At 39.4% G+C, this 15,100-nt stretch overlaps 1 pseudogene; it reads right to left on the bottom strand.

Annotated features, from left to right (window-relative positions):
• Positions 1-1,734: 1,734 nt before the first annotated feature.
• LOC141338389 (myosin heavy chain, fast skeletal muscle-like) lies at positions 1,735-13,885 on the bottom strand (annotated as a pseudogene).
• Between the last annotated feature and the right edge of the window lie 1,215 nt (positions 13,886-15,100).

Raw genomic sequence — 15,100 nt, 5'->3', positions numbered from 1 at the left:
GAGGAGTATCTTGGTTTGGATTTGGAGAAGCAGTCAGCTGTCACTGGGATTCAGTTTCAGGGTGACAGCAAAACTGACAAAAGCTGATGACTAAGTGTTTACTTTTACATAAGGTAATATACAACATGTAAAGTACATGCTTTTTGGGCAACCACTTGATCACTTGATGTCACACACCATACAGACCTTTGTGTAGCCAGATAAATTCCTGTGTTCAGTAAGTTTCAACACTTGTTTTTGGACATTTAGTGTCCATGTTATTTCCTCTTCAAAGTCAGATAAATTCACGTATACTAGTTTACATCTTTTACAGAATCACAAACTTTTACAATTACTGTATGTGATATTTAGTTCAATCTCAGGTGTGTGAGCATAGATTGTCTTATTGGCCAATTTGAGATGTTTGGCTAGCAGGACCTTAGAAGATTTAACCTAGAAGATTTATTACAAGAGATGGAATGTAACAGTCCAAGTGACAAATAATATCTTTGGCAGATTTTTTATTGGGCAATTAACCTCAGTGATCACTGACTCTCAAAGTTATAAACAGCATATTCTTATATGGAGAAAACATTAAATATAGCATAGTGAGATGTTCTGTTTGTGTGATGAGGTTCAGGTCACTCATTCAGGCCAGAGTGAAGACCTATCTGACCCATCATGACACCACTAATATCTCTCTGTAAGTACTCTGATTTTTCATTTGACTGTACTGTTAAAAACACAATGAAGAATTTATGATTTGTTCTGGATTGTCTAGATTTACTGTAGATTTATGTATTAACTGATTTTGGGTTACAAGCCTGCAAACTTTGCTTGATTTTGGTATAAATTTAGACACATCACATGCTTACTGTATTCTATCATGTAGTACTTATGGATCATTGGGTTCTGAGCATAATAAGTAATGTTTCCAGATGCATTTCAATGTGAATATGGTATGGTTTGTAATCATACGACGTCTGGTCTAAGTGCATGAAATCATACAGTATATGAAGCCTTGAGCCACCAAATAAGTCAATTTTGCATCGTTGATCCAATATGCAGTAAAGTATTTTTAGAATAAAATACCATCTTCATACAAGTAAAATAATCAAGTCAGATTACATACATAAAAAATGCACAAAAAAATTGCACAGCAGACAAGAGTCTGGAAGGATTTTAGAGAATTGTGCCAAAACAACCAGTCAGCAGTTGTTCTGTGGCTAAAAATGCCTTGTTAATGACACTATGATGTTCATGGTCATAGTGTACTCATGTAGGGAGGTGAGTAAGGATTTGCAGCAATTGCGCTGGAGTTCCCAGAATCTTTAAGTTTTTTTCTTTTTTGCTTTCCTGACTTTATGCCTATTATTCAGGCTTTTATGGAGACAAGTGTGGAGGGGAAAGAGTCATGTGATGTGTTTCAAGACACCTTTAATGCAAACACTAATACACAACCATCCACAACACTATGCCTCTGAAAAAAAGCTCTTTAGCCTGTGTACTAAAGTATCTTATTTCTTATTCTTAAAGCTTGCCATTGTGTATTGCAAAAATTGCAATATGGTGGATGAATGGTTGATTCTTATAAGGAATTGATAAACTTCTTTGAATAACAGTGTTTGAAAATAGTGTCATATGTTTAACAATAAAAAAGGAAGACGGCATAGAAACTGTATTATTTTTATTGGACACACATGAAAACCCAGCACAAGTCATATTATATGCTTGCTTGAAGGTGGTGTCTTGTCTTCATTCTTCATCCTTACTCTAGAAAATGCACAGAATAACACAATTGTGTTAAAAAATGTCAACATGTTCAGTATAAACTTTACAGCTTTACATCATCAAGCACTTAGTGTCTAATTTTACAATTACTCTTTGTCTGTTACCTTCCCAGCATCACGGCTCTTGGGTCTCAGCTTGTTGACCTGGGACTCAGCGATGTCAGCGCGTTCCTGAGACTCTTCCAGCTCATGCTGCACCTTCCTGTACCTGGACAGGTGAGTGTTGGCCTGCTCCTCCTGTTAGGATGACACAAGATATCCAACCCCTTTCAGAGCACTGCACTCATGACACTGAATGTATTGAACAGAGAATGTCAAAACCTCACAGTCAAGACATTTGACATTAGACTTACAGCTTCCTCAGCCTGGCGCTTGTAGGCCTTCACTTTCAGCTGCAGCTTGTCTACCAGATCCTGCAGTCGGGTCACGTTCTTCTTGTCTTCCTCAGTCTTTGGGCATAAATATTGTTCATGGTCTTGGTTAAACTGTGTATATGATTATGAAAGGTAGTAAATTTCTAAATCCAGTGTAGTACCTGGTAGGTGAGCTCCTTCACTCTCCTTTCATATTTGCGCACTCCTTTCACAGCGTCTGCACCGCGTTTCTGTTCAGCTTCAACTTCAGCCTCCAACTCACGCACCTTCAGTAGAGAGTTATCGTCATCACCTGTCACATCTCTGCCATAGCCAGTTCATCTAAAACTGTATTTAGTTTGTAATTTACCCTGTTTCTGGAGCTGTTTCTTTCCACCCTTCATTGCCAGACTCTCAGCCTCATCCAGACGGTGCTGCAGGTCTTTGACAGTCACCTCCAGGTTCTTCTTCATCCTCTCCAGGTGAGCACTGGTGTCCTGCTCCTTGTTCAGCTCCTCAGCCATCATGGCAGCCTGAAATATAGGCCAATTAAATTAACTGAAATCCCTGTTTAAAAAACAGCATATGCTGGTTAGGTATGTTTCTTAGAATGAAAGGAAAGGTTGTGACATGTGGCCAAGTATGGTGACCCATACTCAGAATTTGTATTCTGCATTTAAGTGCACATAGTAGTGAACACACGCACCAGGAGCAGTGGGCAGCAATGATGCTGCGGCACCTAAGGAGCAGTTGGGGTTCAGTGCCTTGCTCAAGGGTCTCACCTCAGTCACGGTATTGAAGGTGGAAAAGAGCATTAAACCTAACCTCACTCCCCCCAAGACAATCCCTGCCGGGCCAGAGACTCATACCTGCAACCTTCTGGTTACAAGTCTAACTCTCTAACCTTTAGGCCATGACTGCCCCCTTAAGCATTGCAGCTGGTTTAAGCTGGTCATGTGCTGGTCTTATGCAACTAGCTCCAGCTCAGCACCATCTTAAACCAGCTCATGACCAACTAAGAATCAACTTAAACCAGCTGCCATGCTTCAAAACATACCTAACCAGCATACGCTGTTCTTTTAACAAAAATGCCTTCCATGAAGGTTCGCTTTGTTACCACATGCAGATGAACAAAGTCAAATAATTGTTTAATTTAGAATAGAGAAACAGAAAGTAAACACTCACATCAGTAATGGCCTTTTTGGCCTTCTCCTCTGCATTTCTGGCCTCCTGGACTGCATCATCTACCTCACCTTGAACATGGACCAGATCAGTCTCAAGCTTCTTCTTGGTGTTAATAAGACTTGTATTCTGTGGGATTTAGGCAGGTAGTTTAGTCAATGTTTAACTAAAACTTGGTTTTCATGTAACCTGAATTTGTTCAGAGTATTTAATAGTTTTTTTTGTACTTGTGAGTGCAGCAGCCCCACACGCTCGCTGGCATCAACCAGCTCCTGCTCCGCCACTTTGCGGCCTCTCTCTGTTTGCTCCAGAGCAACTCTCAGCTCCTCAATCTCTGATTGCATCAGGTTATTCCTGCGCTCCACCATGGCCACCTGCTCCTTCATGTCCTCCTGTCCTCTGATAGCCTCATCAAGGTGCAGTTGGGCATCCTGTGGTAATGGTCTTTGTTTGTTAGTTGCAAGTCATGTTTTGATTCATTCAATTGTCATATTCATACTATCAAACATTTAATATGTGTTGCAATGCCACATTCTACAGAAAGATACCTTGAGTTGGCCTTGGACGTTCCTGAGCTGTTTCTGGGCCTCAGCAGCCTGGCGGTTGGCATGACTCAGCTGGATCTCCATCTCATTCAGATCTCCCTCCATCTTCTTCTTGACTCTCAGGGCATCATTTCTGCTCCTGACCTCAGAGTCCAGAGTGCTCTGCATTGAATCGATCACTCTCTGGCTGTTCCTCTTGATCTCCTCGTCCTTCTCAGCAAGTTTCCTGTCAATCTCGCTCTTCACCTGGTTCAGCTCCAGCACACATGATCCAGGGTGCCCTACAACAACAAAGGACAAAAAATGAATGAATTTCAATTCAATTGAATTCAATTGAATCAATTTAATGAATTCATTAATCATGACAAAAGAAAATAATTTGCACCACTCTATATTCAATGTTTTAATTTTATTAAAAACAATGTTGCCATTATGTTCATATAGTAATAAAGGAATGGCACCTCAGCTTCTTCAAGTGCAGTCTGGATCTCTGCTTTCTCAGATTCCACTGTCTTCTTTGCCTTTTCCAGTTCATGAATGCTCTTTCCAGTCTCTCCAAGCTGCTCAGTGAGATCAGAAATTTCCTCTAAAGGGGTTTAAAAAACAGAATTGTAACATGTTCTCTTTTCATACATCCTTGGTGTACATGTGTAAGAGTTTGTTTAAATACATCTTTTATCCTTTTTGTACAAATAAAAGTGGGATTTACGTTGCAGATTCTTGTTTTCCCTCTTCAGGGTCTCAAGCTGGTCAAGAGCTTCTTCATAGGAGTTCTTCATTTTGAAAAGCTCAGTGCTGAGAGAACGAGCTTCTTTTTGAGCACCTTCTAGTTCATCCTGGCCTTCCTCATATTTCTGCTTCCACTCTGCAATAACCTGGTAATGAGAGAAGTTTAGTCAGTGTTAAATAGCAGAGTCCATGGTTCAAGATGTAAGTGACCTATACCTTGTCAAAGTTTCTCTGCTTCTTGTCAAGGTTGGCAGCCAATGAATTTGCCCTCTCCACATCAATCATGAGGTCCTCTACTTCACCCTGCAGTCTCTGTTTGGTCTTTTCCAGTGAGGCACACTTGGAGTTCACTGCCTCAATGGATTCTTCAGCATCCTGCAGATGCTGGGCAAGCTTTTTCCTGAAGAAAGTGGTATGCATCGATGAAATCTAACATTGGTGTTATTAAATGGTGGGTACTGAAGACTTTGTTGTATTTACTTGGATTCCTCAAGCTCTTCAGTGCATTGGATGGTGTCAGTCTCATATTTGGTTCTCCACTGAGCCACCTCACTGTTGGCCTTAGACATTCCACGCTGGAGTTCAGCTTTGGCCTCCTGCTCCTCCTCATACTGCTCTCTGAGCAGATCACAGTCATGGCGAGCAGATTGAACCGCATGGGCCAGAGCATTCTTGGCCTATAAAGCAGCATATTTTGAGATTTGCAGCAATCCTATCTGTCTACTCTCTATATGATTATTTAGAGTATTTAAAATAAGCTGATTAATTTTGTGTAACTCTACCTTGACTTCTTCAATGTGTCTTTTGAGTTCTTCAATTTGCTGTGTGTAAGCCTGTTTTCCTCAAGTTAACTGTGAGACAAGTGCTTCTTTCTCTTCCAGTTGACGACTAAATTCACCTTGGAAACAGATTGCACTTATTACAATGAAACGTAATAACATAGAAACTTTTTACTTAATTCTATGAGAATTTAACATGTATACCTTACTTCGCCATGTCTTACCATTTTCAGTCTGAAGTCTAGCACGTTGTGCATTCATGTCATTCAACTGACGAACATTTTCATCACTCTTGGTCTTGATTTCACTCAGCTGGTCTTCCAGGGTACGGCACATCTTCTCTAAATTACCCTAAAGAGGTACAGGTTCATATACTGATACAGGTTCATATACTGATCTTTTTTATTTAATGATCCTCAAGTGACATTACCTTTGCTTTAGCCACAGCCTCCATGTTGCTTGTCAAGTCATCAATCTCCATCTTGTATTCACTCTTCTCCTTCTCCAGCTTCTGCTTGACCCGCTGGAGGTTGTCGATCTGTTCTCCAAGTTCAGCCACACTGTCTGCCTGCTTCTTTCGGAGAGCTGCAGCTGTAGCCTCATGTTGCAAGGTGGACTCCTCCAGATCACGGCGCAACTTCTGGAATTCAGCTTCGCGCTTCTTGTTCATCTCAATCTGGGCAGCAGTGGCACCACCAGCTTCCTCAAGCCTCTCGCTGATCTCTTCAAGTTCCCTGGAGAGATCAGCTCTCTGCTTCTCCACTTTAGCACGAGCAGCTCGCCTCAATTTCCTCTTCCAGCTCCTCAATACGGGCCTAAATGTAGAATAAATGGAAATTAATTCTTGAGTGAATTTTGTAATGTTGTTTTTGTCTGCTAATGCATCTTCACATAGGAAAGATTAGGGTTAACGTTACCTGAAGTTCTCTGATCTTCTTCTGAAGCTGTGCTCCCAAAGACTGTTCATCCTCAATCTTGCTGAGAAGCTGACTTATCTCAAAGTCCTTCCTGTTTTTAAGGTATTGTTTTGTAAAATATGCAACATACTTATTCTTTAAATGTAAAATTGTGTAAAGATTGACATCTGCTTACTTTTTGATCTTCTCATCTGATTGCTGTTTGTCATTCTCCAGGTCCATTATGGACTCCTGGGACAGTTTCAGATCACCCTCAAGCTTCCTCTTGGCTCTCTCAAGGTCCATACGGAGCTTCTTCTCTTGCTCCAATGAGCCCTCAAGCTGTTGTTACAGAAACTAAAGCATTAAAATAGTGAAACAAATATAATTTCTTGGTCTCATTCTCATGCCAAACATCTTACATTGTCCACTTGCTGCTCAAGCTTTGTCTTAGCTTTAGTCAGAGTGTTGACTTTGTCTTCCTCTGCCTGAAGGTCATCAAGAGTCTGCTGGTGTGACTCTTGGAGTGCTTTCTTCTCTTTGGTCAGCTTGGCAATGCTCTCATCCTGAGAGGCCATCTCCTCCATCAGGTTTTTCACCTAAATGAAAATATTGTTTATTGATTTCAAAAATCGGAATCACAATCAGCAGAGTGAAGAAGTTGTGAAAAGGATATTGACCTTATTTTCTGTTGCATGTTTCTCCTTCTCCACTTTTGCCAAGGTGAGCTCCAGGTCATCGATGTCTTTTTTTAGCTCAGAGCATTCATCCTCCAGTTTCCTCTTCTTGGCAGTCAGTTCAGCATTGATTTCCTCTTCATCCTCCAGTCTCTCATTTGTCTCTTTGAGTTTGGCCTCGAGCTGGATCTTGCTTTTGATGAGACCTTCACATCTTTCCTCAGCATCAGAGAGGTTTTCAGATTCCTGTTCATTGAGATAGAAGTATTTAATGGCTTATGTTCATAGCTGTAGGATCAATATTAGGATCAGTGAGAGCTGAAATACTCACGGATGCTACTTGCAGTTGAAGGTCGTTTTTCTCCTGAAGAAGTGACACCATTTTCTCTTCAAGCTCTTTCTTTTTAGCTAATGCCTTAGTCAGATCCTCCTTCATTTTCTCATAATTCTCCTTCGTGGTTGCCATTTCTTTTTCAGTCTCTGCACTCTTCAGAAGAGGTTTGATCTTGAAGTAGAGCTTCATCCATGGCCAATGTTTGACATTCATGAATGAACGGATGTTGTATTGGATGGAATAAACTGATTCTCTGTAGGAATTGTAATGAGTAAATCAGTCATTATCAGTTGTTGTGTTAAACATTTGTGTTCCTAAGAGTTTTGTAAGTTGATTGTACCTCCTTTCCATCATTTTGACAAACTCCTTCCTCATGACGTATCCACGGCACAAAGCCTGAGTCATGGTAACTAGCGTTGCCAGCTTCTCATCTCTCATCTCCTCAAGAGCACCCAACAGACCAGCTTTGAAGAACACCTACAAGAATATTTTGAAGATATTGATGGTATAGTACTGATTGAGCCAAGCAAAGTTTTCAACATTAATGTGACCTGTAGTATATAGTTATATTATATCACCCATTATGTTAAATAAAAAAAAAAAAGAGTAAATACTGACATCAAAGGAATTTATGTGCTTTTATCTTCGATTCAGGGAGGCATAACAATTTCCAAACCACAAAGGGGGGCCTCTAACCATTAGGCCACGGGGGCAGCCGTGGCCTAATGGTTAGAGAGTTGGACTTGTAACCCAAAGGTTGCGGATTCGAGTCTCAGGTCCGGCAGGGATTGTCGGTGGAGAAGGTGAATAACCAGCACGCTCTCCACCCTCAATACCACGACTGAGGTGAGTCCCTTGAGCAAGGCACCGTACCCCCCCAACTGCTCCCCGGGCGCCGCAGCAATGGCTGCCCACTGCTCTGGGTGTGTGTTCACAGTGTGTGTGTGTTCACTTGGATGGGTTAAATGCAGAGCACAAATTCCTAGTATGGGTCACCATACTTGGCCTCACTTCACCTCCTTTCCTTTCCTTTTCCTTTCATATAGAAATGTTATGATTGTGTGGTGTAGCATTAAGATTTGTTTTAACTGGATTTACGGAAATGATCAGGTCATTAATTGTAATTAGAGTACATTTGGTTTTGGCCATAAAATGTATTTACTGAGTATCTCACCTTGGTGTGTCCAAACTTATATTGGGTGTGGTCAACATCAATAGAGCCCAAGAGTTTCTCTGAAGCCTTTTTGTTGTCAATGAACTGTCCCTCAGGGATGACACTAGCATTTAATACTTTGTATCTAAAAGACATTAAGGGAGGATTTGTGTTTTGGAAAAGCCACAAAAGCACAATTTTAAAATATGTTTAAGATTAGGTGGTGTATCATCTCTAAATAATAGGTTGAAAAAGCTATGGTGTCTTTACCTCTGCTTGAAGTCACCGTATAGGATTCTGCTGGGGAAACCCTTCCTGCAGATTCTGATACCCTCCAGCACACCATTACACCTGAGCTGGTGGATAACCAGGAAGTTCTCCATCAGACCTAAAATGCAAATATTTTTGAGGTTCTACAGTTGTTGTCAAAATTGAGTCTTTTTTGAGTCTTCAGAGATCAAGTTTACCTGGAGTCTTGGACTCATTAGGAATCAAGCAGCGCACAAAGTGAGGGTGAGTGCTCCTCAGGTTAGTCATCAGCTTACCTAAGTTCTCCTGTGGAAATATTCATGAGATTAGATCAGTATTTAATGAAAAAGGTTTTCACATCCTTTATTAAATAAGATCATTTGTTTACCCTAAAAAGTGCAGACACAGTCTGGAAGGAACCACCCTTCTTTTTGCCTCCTTTCTTTCCACCACCGCCCTCAGCTGTTTAATGTCAATGCCAGTTGTTATTGTTCATCTTGGATTGTTTTCAATACTATCACTATGTGATAATGTCTTACATGTAATTAAAACACAAAAGAATTCAGGAAATGCAGATGTTCTTACCTTCAGCACCTGCATGAGCAGCATACAGGAAGGCCAGCGTTTTGAGCGATGACTTTTGGTAGAGTTGCACAACAGAGTCGTTCAGTGGATCCTTGTTCTTGTCCAACCACCCAGTAATGTTGTAGTCCACAGTGCCGGCGTAGTGCACCAGAGAAAAGTGGGCCTCTGCCTTACCTTTGGCAGGCTTGGGCTTCTGGAAAGCGTTACATTTGCCCAGATGCTGATCATGCAGCTTGTTTTTGAAGCTTGTGTCTGTAGCCTTGGGGAACATGCACTCCTCTTCAAGGATGGAGAAGATGCCCATTGGCTGTTGAAGAAATGTTCACACTCAAGTACAGGCACAATGAAAATAGTCATTTCAATGTACTGAATGTCCTCTTACCTTCTCAATGAGCTCAATGCAGGCGGCCAAGTCCATACCAAAGTCAATGAACTCCCATTCAATGCCTTCTTTCTTGTACTCCTCTTGCTCCAGAACAAACATGTGGTGGTTGAAGAACTGTTGCAGTTTCTCATTTGTGAAGTTGATGCAAAGCTGCTCCAAGCTGTTGAACTGATAAATCAACAGAGGCAAGTTCTTACTGCTGACTGTCATCTTTTATATCTTGATTCTTTCAGAGATATTAATGACTGATGCTCACATCAAAGATCTCAAATCCAGCGATGTCCAGCACACCAATGAAGAACTGTCTGGGCTGCTTAGTGTCCAACATCTCATTGATACGGATGACCATCCACAAGAACATTTTCTCATAGACAGACTTGCAGAGAGCCGAGACTGCGTTGTTCACCTGAGAAATACAAAGGTCAGTGTAATTCAGTGTTAATTTTGACAGCAAATTTTGATTTAGTCTTGGTCATAGTCTTTTGACTGAAATGCAATTTAGTTTTTGTCATATTTTAGTCATCTGAATGGTTTTAGTTTTAGTCTAGTTTTAGTCGACTAAATATCAGATTTTCGTCAAGTAAATCTTCAGTAGATTTAGTCGGCTAAAATCGAATAGGTTTAGTTACAGTGTGATGCATTTATTAAGCATTGCTCTACAATTACCAAACTGATTGTATAGGTTTGATATTACGTTTTTATTGTGATCGATTTTACTGCTGTGACACGCAGCATGCCTTAAAATTAAATGAAACCATTTCTCATAAAGAAACAAGAACATAGTCTTCTTTTAAATGAAATACTAATGTTTATATAGGCTAATTATGCATTCTTTGAAACAACTTGTTCATATTTAAATAAATAATTTTAGATTAATTTTTATTAGGGTTACTAAAGTGACTTAGTCAAGAGCAGTGAGTGATTTTCTCTCTTTTGTTGCTTGAGTAACATCAGTGCCACAGACAATAGCAACTAAATTAGGCTGCTGTCCTTTTAAAACCCAACGCATGGATGCATGAATGTACTAACTCATCTGATATTCTCCCAACTGTTTAAGTTCACATAAGACATAACCGAGTGCGTTTACGTGAATACTCATCAAAACGGACAATGTGACAAACGGACATTATTTTGTGTGTATTTCTCTGTTTATGAGACGCGAGAGAGTAGACTACTCATGCGCTGTGTGAGAAGTACTGCTTTGGTGTCCGTCTAACCACGCATGAGATTCGTTCTGAAGGAATCTTTTCCTAAATTGTCCCTCCCTAACATTTTCATCTCTTTTTTATTCGTTGACGTAAATGTCAATATATTTTCGTCATAGTTTTTGTCATTCAAAACAAGTTTTCATTATCATCTCGTTTTCGTCTGGGAAAAAATGTTGTTGAGGAAAATTATGACAAATTATTCAAGTCAAAGAAATGAACACTGCTGTAATTGATATTAGATTTTATTTTTTCCAGTATGAATGATTTCTCTGAATGTCTTTGGGACATTTCTAGGTTTAATGATCTATTGAGTAGGTAAGTGGTCACCTGTGGTACTGTCTGGCCTTTGGTCACCATCTCATTCCCGACCTTCACTCTGGGGTAGCACAGAGCTTTCAGCATGTCAGCAGAGTTGAGGCCCATGAGGAAGAACAGTTTTATGCATTTTCACTAAGGAAGTCAATGTTTACATGCTAATCTGTGCTAATAATACACCCTACCCTCAGTGCCATCAGGTTCAGCCTGCTCCTCTCTCTGCTTCTGTTTGAACTTCATGTTCCCATGATGCATCACAGCACCCGTCAGCTTGTAGATGCTGATTTTCTCTTCAGCACTGAAGCCCAGAATGTTAATGGCAGTCTGTTTTTACACAGATGAAAAATAAATCACATTATTTATTAGAGTCAAATGAGAATGCAGTGTTCTTCCTTTGTATTTTATGTCAGTTATATAGCGTATAATCTAAAAAAGTATTGCTACTACTAAATATAATAAATCAGTTGTCCACATACATCTGTGGCAATGAACTCCTCCACATCATTGATAGTGATTTCACCCTGGCTGATCATTGGATAGTCATAAGGGTTGGTGGTGATGAGCAGGGCCTCTGTAAAGGATTGATGTTCAGCATGTTAACAGTGTTCTCAAATCAGCAAATAACTGAAACACACAATCCTGTAGATTTCTCACCGAGCAGCTTTGGCTTGTGTCCAGTCATGAGCTGGTAGAAGATGTGGTAACTCCTCTCAGCAGACAGCTGGAATGTTACTCTTGACTTTTCCAGCAGATCTTTAAAAATGGTGATGATTAACTGATTAATCCACTTATTATGCGTCCAAATAAAAATATTGAGTTTAAAACAGTGTTTACTCACAAGTTTCAATATCAGCTGAGGCCAGTTTTCCAGTGGTGCCAAAGTGAATCCTGATGAATTTACCCTACAGAGATTGAAATCATTAACACAAACTCAACTGTTTGGCAGTTGTGAAAGTGTGAGTGATGTTGTTCAATGTTATTATGTTTCACATGTGTTACTTACAAAGCGAGAGGAGTTGTCATTCCTCACAGTCTTGGCATTACCATAAGCCTCCAGCAGAGGGTTGGCTGCAATGATCTGGTCCTCCAGTGATCCCTAGATGTAATTATAGGACAGTGGATCGATATGAGTTAAAGCACAAATGCTGTAATCAATAGAATGTTCTAGAATAGTTATTCACTAACCTGCATTTTTCCAGGGACCGGCTCTGCCTTCTTTGGTCCAGACATCGCACCAACGGTTGCAAAGTACTGGATGACACGTTTTGTGTTCACAGTCTTTCCTGCACCAGATTCTCCACTGGAGATTGACACAAGATCAGTATTTTGTCAAATATCTTCAATGAATTTATATTTATTATTGAAAAGCATTAGGTTATTCCATCAGAGGAATATTTACTCACGTAATCAGGACAGACTGGTTCTCACGATCTGAAATGAAACCGTGAAATGTTAACAGGGTTTTTTCAAAATAGGTGGCACTCTATATTGAGTTGAAGGTTGTAAGTGTTTGTAAGTATTTTTTGCTTAATTCTTTTGCTGTTGTTGTTGTTGAATTTACAGTTTGATAACCATAATGTTTCATTTATATTTATTCATATAGGTTTTGTTCAAACGTGGTTTGTTTTCATTCTTTTTTGTTTGTTTGTTTGTTTTTGTGAAGTAAAGCAAAGTGATGGTTTTTATAAAGCACTTACCAAATGAATGTATTCATGATATATATTAATGTATTAATGAATGTATTAGAGATAGAGGATCTGTTAAAAAGCCTCATCTAGGTATGGCTCTTTTATAGAAACTAATTAAACAATTATCTGTTGATTTTATGTACAGTGAAAAATATAAAATGGCCTACATATTATTTGTGTTTAGTTTATTGATCTAACTCACAACAACAATTTCTAGACAATGAATCACACACTAATACCGCATACTAGTTGTTATAAAGTGTATTTATTTCTTTGTCTCATTTTTTTTTCAATTCTCTTTTGTTGACACACTTCCAGAATCCACTTACCAGTGAGCATGAACTGGTAGGCGTTGTCAGAGATGGAGAAGATGTGAGGTGGAGCTTCAATCCTCTTCTTGCCTCTGTATCCAGCCACAACAACTGAGTCGTACACTGGGAGCCACTTGTAGGGATTGACAGTGACGCAGAACAAGCCAGAGTAGGTCTGAAACAGAGATAGATAGTCCAGATTTACAATGCTGCTGCCCTATCCTAGGAATAAACTATGATTGACTTAGACTTACGTAGATCATCCATGCTGCGTAACGCTCTTTGAGGTTATACAGCACACAAGGCTCATTGAGGTGGGTCATCATGGCCATGTCCTCAATTTTGTCAAACTTGGGCGGATTCCTGGGGTGGATATCGTCTTCTTCCACTGTGATAGTCTGTAATGAACGTCAATCAGAAATCAAGAAGATTGAGACTTTTTGTACAAACATTTTTAATATCTCTTTGATCTTCTGAAGACCAAGCACAGTAACATATGAAATAGTTTATTATACATGATACTTACTTTCCCACAGTCAGTTTTGACAGTAGCTTTGCCACCCTCTCTGCTAACAAGAGTACCCTTCAGGTACATCTCAGTTGGCTCTGCCACGAAGTATGCTGTTTTGGCATCAAAGGGGGTGTTCTGAGCCTCAATCCTCTCTTTTTCTGGCTTCCGGAGGTAAATGGCCGCCGGGCCGAAACACTCCATTTCACCATCTCCCATGATGGCACTTCACTGTAGAGCAGAAATGGCATCACAATGCTTCATTTGGTTCACTTTTTAACTTTAATTGATTAACTTGAACTCTGATACATTGAACACTGGAAGCAAGCAAGTTCATATGCATTAAAAAGTATATTAACAGTACTATAGCCCATACATAAAGGATAGATTGTTTAACTTTTTAAACATTATAAGTACATTAATCAAAAGTCTACTCATTAAATTGTTAGTTCTGATATTAAAACCAAGTAGTCAAACTACCAGAAAGATTACAAGCATTGTCAGCATCTTTTGGCAAGTGAAGAACTATGAATCTTACATTATTATCACTTTACCTTGATCAATGCTCAGAGAGAATTAAGAACTGTCAAGTTCAGGATTCTGAAAACAACAACAACAGTAAACAAAAAATAGGACTGTATGGTGTTTTTCCTCTACATATGTTAGACTATATATGTTAATATATGATTTTAAGTTTAGACACAAAAATTTCAGGTCTTTTGAAGTTGCAAGCAAATAGCTTACTTACCTTTGACAGGCCACTGTGCTACAATCTAAAGGCTGTCATTTATATAGTGTTGTTGCTGAACAGTCAGCAGAACTGGCCAGCTGAATTTGGTCATGTATTTCTGCTTACTGTATGGTAATGTAACTCTGTCCTAGTGGAAAATAAAAAAAGACTGCAGGTTGCCATTCATTTTTTTTTCTCAGTTTGCATGATTTTAATACCCCTTTCCATGCTTAAAACTTCTAACAGAATTAAATTAATTTTAAAAGAATAGCATACTAATAATAGAGTTTGGAAAATATACTTATATGATATAAAAAAGTTTAACAAGCCATTGTTCATGTAGAATGTAGACTGTAATGTAGGTTCTTTTGTGTGAACTTGCTTGTTTGCAATGTTTAATTTGATGTCACAGGTCTTATTTCAATGTAGCATCCTTAAATGTGCTGAACTTGGCATGGAGGAGAACCTTGATTCAGATGTAGAGAAGCAACCAGCTGCCACTGGGATTCAGTTTCAGCTTTGACAGCAAGGCTGGCTTTTTATAAATGGACAAATCAATGCCCTTTATACAGGCAAGAAACATACTAAATGTTGTTGCATTTTTAATACAGCTTAGATTTTGAGCAACCATCTGTTAAATAAACAATGATCCTGCCAAAACACGTCATTCACCATACTGACCTTTGTGTTGCCAGATAAATTCC

This window comes from Garra rufa, chromosome 7 (assembly GCF_049309525.1).
Source record: "Garra rufa chromosome 7, GarRuf1.0, whole genome shotgun sequence".
NCBI lineage: Eukaryota > Metazoa > Chordata > Actinopteri > Cypriniformes > Cyprinidae > Garra > Garra rufa.
Note: the sequence above shows the minus strand (reverse complement) of the source record. Positions and strands in the feature narration are given on the sequence as shown.